Below are 8,683 nucleotides of genomic sequence, written 5' to 3'. Positions count from 1 at the left end.
GCTCATGGCGGGGCCGCGCTGCGCCGCGCCGCGCCCGCTGTGGGCGGCGGGGCCCGGGGGGGGGGACGGGGCGGGGAGGGCGAAAGGCGGGTCCCGCTCGGCCGCGCCGCCGCCCCGCTTCCTCCTGGAGTAGGCGCTGGCGGCGGCGAGAAGCGGAGCGCGCCCGGGGGGGTGGGGGAACGGGGCCGAGCCTGGCGAGCGGAGCGGGTGGGGCTTGCTGCGAGGGGGGAGCCCCGCTCCCGCCGGCACGGGGGCTGGAGCGGAGAGAGGCGCGCGGTTTGCAGCCGGGAAGTCGCCGTAGTGGGCCGCAGCGGGCCCAGGCAGGAACGGGAGGGCTGCGAGGCGGGGCCGGCGGCCGGGGGGGTCCTTCTGAGTGCTACCCGCCGGAGCCCCAGCTCCTCACTGGGCTGCACCGGCGGTGTGGATGCCTACACGACAGTTCCCCTGCGGAGAGCAGCTGTGAAACGTCACCGAGAGGTGCAGAAATATTAAATATATTTATATATCCAAATAACGAAGTCTCGTTTTTGGAGGAGGGAAGAGGCCTTGAGGCGTGATAGCCCTCAGGTTCCAGAATTTCTACACCCAGAGTGGAGAGGTGCTGTCAGCCAACTGCAAACCTCGCTCTGCTGACACCTCACTTCAAGTATCACCTGCTGATGTGCTCACCTCAGTACTGACCAGCTTATCTTGTCATGAGAACAGCACACCAGTTGCCGGGCTGTGTGGTTGTTTTGAGCCTCACAAGCTTTTCCTTTCACATAAATTAACTTTTTTTTTTTTTTTTTTTTTTTTTTTTTTTTTTTTTTTTGCCTTCTGACCCAAATCCTGCAGATTAAGTTTCCACGATTCCCTTCAGGAAGAAGCGCCCAGATGTGCAGAATGTGCATTTGTGGAGACATTTACAGCCAGCAGCCGGGGCCTGACCCAGGCTGCAAGGAACGGCCTATGTGGGCTACATGGGCTGTGGGGTTAACGTAGGTAAGCCAAAACCTGAAGGGAGTGAGGTCTGCCTGATGGGAGGTTCTTGCAGTTTGTAAGTCACTGTGTGTCTGCAGTGTTTGCCTGAAAGAGTTCCCAAATCTATTCTTGCTAGAACATACCTGGCACACCTCATACCTGCAGCTGGTGCCTGAGTTCTCCAGGAAAATCAACCTCTGTATTTCCAAACACCCTTTGAAGCAGCTATTGAATGAAATTTTCCGTCACCTGGCCCAATTTCTTTGCCTGCCGACAACAACATTTTAGAGAGACTTTAAGGCAGTTTCTTGTCTTGGTGGAAACCTGAAGTAATTTGCTTTGCAGTATTTTGTATTCCCATAGCTAAATGTCCTATCTACCTTATCTCACAGCTTTGAAGCTTCTAAATTGCATTTTTGTCTAGAAACCAAAGGAACATGGAAAGTGTGGCCAATTTCTAAGGCTACAAGTTCAGGCAAATCCTAATCCCAGTCATCTCGATTGCAGAATTTTCATTTATTTTGGCAAGGGCAGATTTCATCTCTTGCTTTTCGGGTTTCCAAGACAAAGAAATGGATCCATCCCACTGCTGTGCTCACAGTCTCATAAATGGGCTTGCCTGCTGTGACAGAGGTTGAGGAAATCTTTCCAAGTTTTCAGGTTCCTATAAAGCTATAATGCCATAAAAACCCCGTGGACACAAAATAGGAGCTTGGTTCCTGTATCTACTGAGAGTGTGGAGTTTCAGACTAAGTGTCCCAGTTTGAGCAAGGAAGTAACTACTTATGGTGTCTCTGAGCTGCTGGAGGAGTAACAAATGACTGGATACAAGGAAGAAGGTTTTTGCTGTAAGGTTAGTGAAGCACTGAAATGTGTTGCCAGAGAGGTGCTGGATGTTTCATCCCTGGAGATGTTCAAGGTCAGGCTAGATGAGGCTCTGAGCAACCTGATCCAGCTGCAGGCGTTCCTGTTCACTGCAAGAGAGTTGGACTGGATGGCCTTTAAAGTCCCATGCAATTAAAAAAATTCTATGATTCTATGAAATGCTGCAATGCCGTGACTGAGTACCAGTGTGATGTCTCTACCAAGGGCTATGCAAATCACAGCTCCCCAGTTTGCAGGTCATCCCTTTTACTTGTAAGCATTGTTCCATCAGTGGGTGAATCTCTTGGGGTGAAATCAGACCAAAGGCCTCTGGTTAAAATTTCCAAGGGGAGGAGGAACCCCAGACACCAGGACATGCTGATGGGTACCAGTCCAGTAGGTTTCCGTAGGGTCAGGAGGGTGCCTCCATGTTGAGTGAGTCTCTGTGTGTGGGGAGGGGTGATCTCCAGCAACCTGTCCACAAAGACCTCCCATTTTCCATCCAGTTGAATGCAGATAGTTGTGCTTGGGTCCAGGGGTCTTTGTGACATGTTTTCAGATGGGGCTTTGAATGGAGATTTTGGGCATGTGTGATCAGTCCTTACCAACTGGTACTACAACTTTCCTCAACAGAATTAAACCCTTTGCAGATGTTTTGTTTTGTTTCATAACTAAGAGCAAGCACCCTTTTTTTCTCAAAGATGACAGATGTTCTGCACAGAGTGGGAGTGACCATTTCACTGTCAAAAATGCTATTAAAAAAACAGGTAAGCAGTTAATAGATTTGCATTAAATTTGATAAACTTAACTAAATCTGTTCACTCTTGGGTCTTTTTCCATTTATTATACTCAGGAGTTTTTTTTTATCAGAATAGACCCAATTTCCTCCTGTATCTATGGAGAATAAAAGTTCCCATAAGATACATATTTTGGGTTTATGGTTATTGGTCATTATTTCACACACAGTGTAATCTCTTTTGAGGTTAAAAATGAGCTGAATGCATCAATAACAGAAATAAATGATTGTGCCTAATCAGTATGATGGCATAGGGGGAAACAAGACTTTCTCAGTGGATACAGAGACTGAGAAGAGACTCGACAAGGAATGGAGTACATAAAACAGCACCATTTTACTTAAATAGCTGACATGGAGAGGAAGCCATTCCATGGCTGTCAAAAAGATTAAGAGCCAGTGAGAAGAGGTTGTGAATCATTTTACGATCATCCCGTCTGAAATATTCAATAAAAATATACTGTACTATAAAGATTTTATTTAGATGCTTGAATGGAAGTATAAGGTGCCAAAGAGGGAATTCTAGGTTTAAAACAGCAAAAAATCAAACTCAGACATCTGCAGTTGTTCTGCACAACTTTAGAAAGCTCATTCAAGTCCAATTTTAACTCATCAAATCACCTAGAAAGAAAATATCCTTTGTGGAAGGTAAAATAGACTAATTTGACCTCTTTGCTTTTTTGCTAGTTATCATTCTTCCTACCCAGATAACAGGATGCTGCTCACCCAGTTACTCGAACTGGCTGAAGAGTCACCTCTGGGCTCCAATTAGTTGTCTTTCAAAAACATTCTCACAGAAGATAGATGCATTCCTTGACCTCTGCAGTACCCTCAGCAGTTCTGCAATGTTTGCCATCATCTCCCATTCCTTGTTATTGAAGCGCCTGCTGACTGCCCAGGAACATCTGCACAGCCCCCAGTCCTACATGGCTTTGGCTGAGACACGGAAAGCAACATAGGTGTGAGAGAGGAAGTGTTGCTGATTCCTGGATCCGCTCCTCAATTCTCCTTAGTGTTGTACGAGTCCTTCCAATTTTAAAGACAACGAAAGCTGGGTTTCTCAAAGCATCTTTCCACTTCATGTGGAATAATGGCAAGCAGGCTATTCTAGTTGCAGTTGGTTGGTGAAATTTGCCAAGGAAAAATGGTATAATCAGAAACTGTGAATGCATCAGCTCAGAAATGATTTGTGGAAGCAGACTGAATGCAGTCTCTTGAGAAGCTCCAAGTGTCTTTTAAGTCCTGGAAACTCCAACTCCAGAGCTTGCAACTATTGCAAACTATGAAATAGTTTGCAACTATTGAGGGAAAATTGGTGGCATCTGTTACCTTCACTGTTACTATTCAGAAGAGGGAAAGTGATAAAGTTACAGGAAATTATATCAATTTTACAGAGTTATTGTTGAGATGACAGGCGGCGCACAGATTTTCCAAGGGAATATTATGTGTCTGTGAAAAATATCCTTATTGTAGGAAACTCCAAAAGCATAAAATTATCCACAACCTGGAAAATTTCCTGCTTCTCCACGAGTGTTTACTGCAGTGTAATGTTTAGTATTTCTTCTGGTCCTTTACTGGCCAAGAAAAAAAACCAAAAACACAATATGTAATCCTTAAGCTGTTACTCATTCCTTGAATAATAGCTTCTATTTTTCACAAAGGCCCCAAGCAATGCCTTCTTGGCATCTGTAGAAAGATGCCACACCAACAGTTGTGGAAGTAGAAGGGAAGAAGTCTTCAGGTTACCCTCACGGTGTGTATTTTTTGGGTTTCAGAACATGCAGCCCTGCAGGCTGGCTGTAGCTCTGAGGAGAGGGACACGTAGGGTCAGTCTCCTGATATAGCTAACTACGTGTAAACAGCTGGGTTTGGGGATTTATAATGAGATCTCAGGAGATGGGTTCTGCTGTTGCTAATTGCTGCTACTCAACTGAATGAGAAGATGGGTTTAGACATCTGTGGCAGGGAAACTGCAGAGCACTGTGGAGCCTTCCATGAAATTAAGTGGTGTTGTGTGTAATACTTTGTGCTCAAATGAGCTCGAGTGCTGATGATTAGGAGTGAAGGCCCAGGCTCCAGCAAAGAGGAAGCATGAGGTTCAGGCAGTTCTGAGAATGTCTGTGCTGCATTTCCCAGTATTGCAACTGGGATACTGCATCTGCAAGCTGGGCACAGGATTTGCCTGAGCACCACCACATCAGCAGGCTTACCTGCCTGAGGCTTACCTCAACAGGAGGGAAGGGTCCACATGGCAACCACTGTTGTCACATGTTCCCTGCTTGGAGGTATATTTTCAAGCAACAGGGCAGCACTTGCTGTTCCCCCACAGCCTCGCTCCTGCCAGCAGATGGGCCCTATACACAAGTTAGGTTTCTATCAAAAGCAATGATTGAAATCACCACTGCATCCACAAAGAACAATGAGGACTATAGTCGAGCCCAGCATGCTGGGAGACATATTTTCATCCCCTGATCTGTCTGCGTTCCTTTCCACATGTATAAAAGCAACCCCCTATAAGCATGTATGACTGTCTGCACCTAAGACAAGAGAGCTAAAAAGATCTCATTGATGAAGGGATCGAAAGATCACGCTCTTCACATCTCTTTTATATGTCGTTCTTACACATCATACGTGTATTCCATAATTATCATTTAATTTATGCCTCTCTATAAACATACACCAGACGCCTCTGTGGTCGCTCTGCTTATCATCTCCAGCAGTGAGCACTGCTGCCAGTCAGGTGCAAGGACAATGCCTGGCCATTCATTTCTCTGCACCAGCTGTTCCCCTCAGCATGCACTGAGATCAGGTCCTGCTGATGAGAGTCCTGCTATGGCTGCTGCTGCATGTTCAATTTTATCCTAAGGCCTCATCCAGTGTTCTTGTTCTGGAAATGTGCATAAATACAGTGAAGTGTAAGTATATTTTAGAGGAATGTGCATTCTAGATTTCAAATCTCTCACAGAATAGCTTGTAGGTCTGTGAGCTTAAGGGTTTCATTTTCCCTAGACACATAGGAGACGTGGTTTGGTAGGATGCAGTAATTAGCAGAAGAGGATCATTAACCTACCATTGGTACCCATTGTCTTCTACACTCCAGCATGTGGCTCAAGTTGTGACTTAAATCCCAAATGATAGCAGTCACAAGTCCAGTAATCAGTATAAGCAAGTGGATGCCAAAAAGAGGTGATGGTATTACCCCATTAACTTGGAGCAGCTTGTGAACATAAAACCTGGTCTGCAGCAGGCAGCAATAAGGTGCTTGCACCTTAGAGTGCTCATCCAGGCTTTCGGTTACATGGACTCAACCAAAAAGATGGGAGGTTGCTATCATTAAGGCAGTCATAATGAATGGGTGGCACAGGAGAGAAAACTGTCATAGTAAATACCATAAGGTCTTTGGTGTCCATACTGAAGATCCAGATCGAGCAGCTTGCCTTCAGGAGTATCTAATCTATTTTCCTATTTAAAAAGGTAACAAGCCTGTCTTTGCAGAGAATTTCTGGTTCTGGTTTCAAGTTCTTCTGCTCACCAAAATATTATGCATGAGATTTTAGGAATTTGCTTTGCATAAGACATTTTGTAGCAAAGAGGGATATATAATTTGCATCTGTAGGAAAACAATGCAAAAAAAAAAAAATATATGAGAGATTAAACTGGGAAAATCTTTTCTTAGACATAGATTTAGTCTCAATGGTGTCATTTACAGATGTCTTCCAACTAATTGCTGTTAACTGAAATTTTTAAATAGCTTTATTTTCAAACCTCTTGCATGAATATTAAATGGAGATAAGGCCTTACAGCTGCGGCAATTACGTTTAACTCATACCAGTGGAGATTTCCCTTTCCCTCTTCCTTTTCTTGACAATCTCTTCTATCAGTCAGAATTCCCCACTGAGCGACATACTTCTGCTTGTCAGATTTCTGCTTGCTTCTCCCACCTGAGAAAAGGCATTTGCTGGTACTTTCATCTTTCTCTGCCTCTCCTTGTTAATCTAAGTTGATCAATAGATGCCAAAGCTAGCTTATTATTCTGTATTTTTCCAGTTTTATCTGCCAGTAGCTGGTCATTCATTGTGTTGACTCGGGTGTCTTTTGGGGAGCATGTTACATTCTTCTACAGTCTAAACAAAATAAACACATATGGTATACTCTTAAATACAGTGCTAAAACTCCCCAATACAGGAAACCACCGGCTTCAAGAGACCACTCAGAAATAGCTTCAGTTTCAATAAACCTTGTGTTAGGGACTCAGAACTGAGTACCTGGCCAATTAAAATGTTGGTTCACATCGAGACTCAGCAGTGGTGTCTGCTGGCTATTTCTTGTGAGCATTGGTTCTCAGGGCAGGAAATCAACATTCTGTGCCCACCAAGTCCACGTGTTTGTAGCACAGTGTTGAGAAAACCAACCTTTTTCTTTAGCTTAAGATCTCCCCATCCTTAAAATAAGGACTGTGATGTGACTGTCCTTTCTAAAATGCCTTGAAATCCACAGATGAAAAATCACCAACAGTGTGCATTTACACAGAGATTTCTATGAGCCTCAGAATGTTATTTATATACAAATTATACAATTATATACAAACACGTACATTAACTCAGGAATGTTCAGTTTGGACAAAGATGTTTGAAAAGGTCATATTTCCAGTCTGTGGACAATTTGCCTTCTTATTTTGATTTTCACTTTTGGCCTAGCTCGGAACAAACTCAGAAGTGACTGATATTTCCTTCTACTGGGATGTTCCAAAGAGAACAAAACAAAACAAAACAAAACAAAACAAACCTCCAAACCAACAGTAATATGAAGGAACTGTGGCTTCAAAATAATTACATTCCCACGTGAGTTCTGTACTGTAGATAAGTGGTGCCTCAGGTAGGGGGTAAGGAAGAAAAGAAAATTAGTATTACAGAGAACAATGGGCATCTTATTTAATCGTATTTAAACTGCTGTTCCCCTTCCTGCTCTCAAGCAGGCAGCAAGTCAGACAGCATGGGAGGGATACCACTGAGTAAAAGCTTCCTACAGTTACCAGAAGCAACCCAGCTTTGCATAGGAGCCACTGCCATGATTTCCAGCATCAGTAAACATTGGTACCAGTCAGTAAGGGGGAGCTAGAAGAAAATGGAGAGATCTTTTCCATTCTCTGATTTGCCATCACTCCTTGATTTCTCCAAGTGACACTGGCATAGCTTCAGCGATGCCAACCCTCAGGGCTTTATGGAGGATAATACCAGCCACATTATCAAAAGGTCAGAGGGAGTGAGAGTTACATTCAGTCTTCAGAAGTATTGTGGATGGCTGAAGTTTCTTAGAAAACCTGAGCTTTTTATTCCAAGTTTCCTCACCTTTAATGAGCAAGAGTACTTCTGTCAGGTACTGAGTTTAGTTTTAGATTGCAGTGTTGTTCGGTGCTCTGTTACAAAAGCCAAATAGATTTAATGTCCAGGCCTGTAAATCCTATGCAGTGAATCAGAAATAAATGAAGTCACGGAATGGAGTGCAGTTAATGGGAGTGTAGGCATCAACAGCCTGTAGTGATTTCTCATTAACTGCTGTGCTGATTTATATTGTTGTCATCACAGTCTTTTTGTATTGTTTCATTCTACGCGCACAAAATTTGTCTTCATGGGAGATGTTGCCCTAGCTGGAGGGCAAGCATGATATTCCTGGGCAACCTGCAACACATTTTGGCACCAGAAGCTGTCATCTCACACCCACTGTATCTCCATTGCTGTACACAGGGCTGGTGAGCACAGTGTACTCCACCTGCACTGAGCCTTTAGACAAAAGGCAAACACAGACACTTGTGTGGGATTGAGAATGGGAAAGGCAGACAGCTTTGCCTGCAGTGCCTCAGCACAGGCAGGATGGATGCCAGATGCTGTCGGGTTCCCAGTCACACCACCAGCATCAGCCCAAAGATGTCCCACCCGCAGGATGCATGCATTCATTATGACTAATCACATTCTGCACACTGGTTAGTAAAAAGACCAATTAATCATCATCTCACTTTGCCAAGTAAGTAAATGCTATTACCCTCATCTTACCTGAAGGAAAAACAAG

This window comes from Excalfactoria chinensis, chromosome 3 (genome assembly GCF_039878825.1).
Source record: "Excalfactoria chinensis isolate bCotChi1 chromosome 3, bCotChi1.hap2, whole genome shotgun sequence".
In the NCBI taxonomy this organism is placed as follows: domain Eukaryota; kingdom Metazoa; phylum Chordata; class Aves; order Galliformes; family Phasianidae; genus Excalfactoria; species Excalfactoria chinensis.
Note: the sequence above shows the minus strand (reverse complement) of the source record.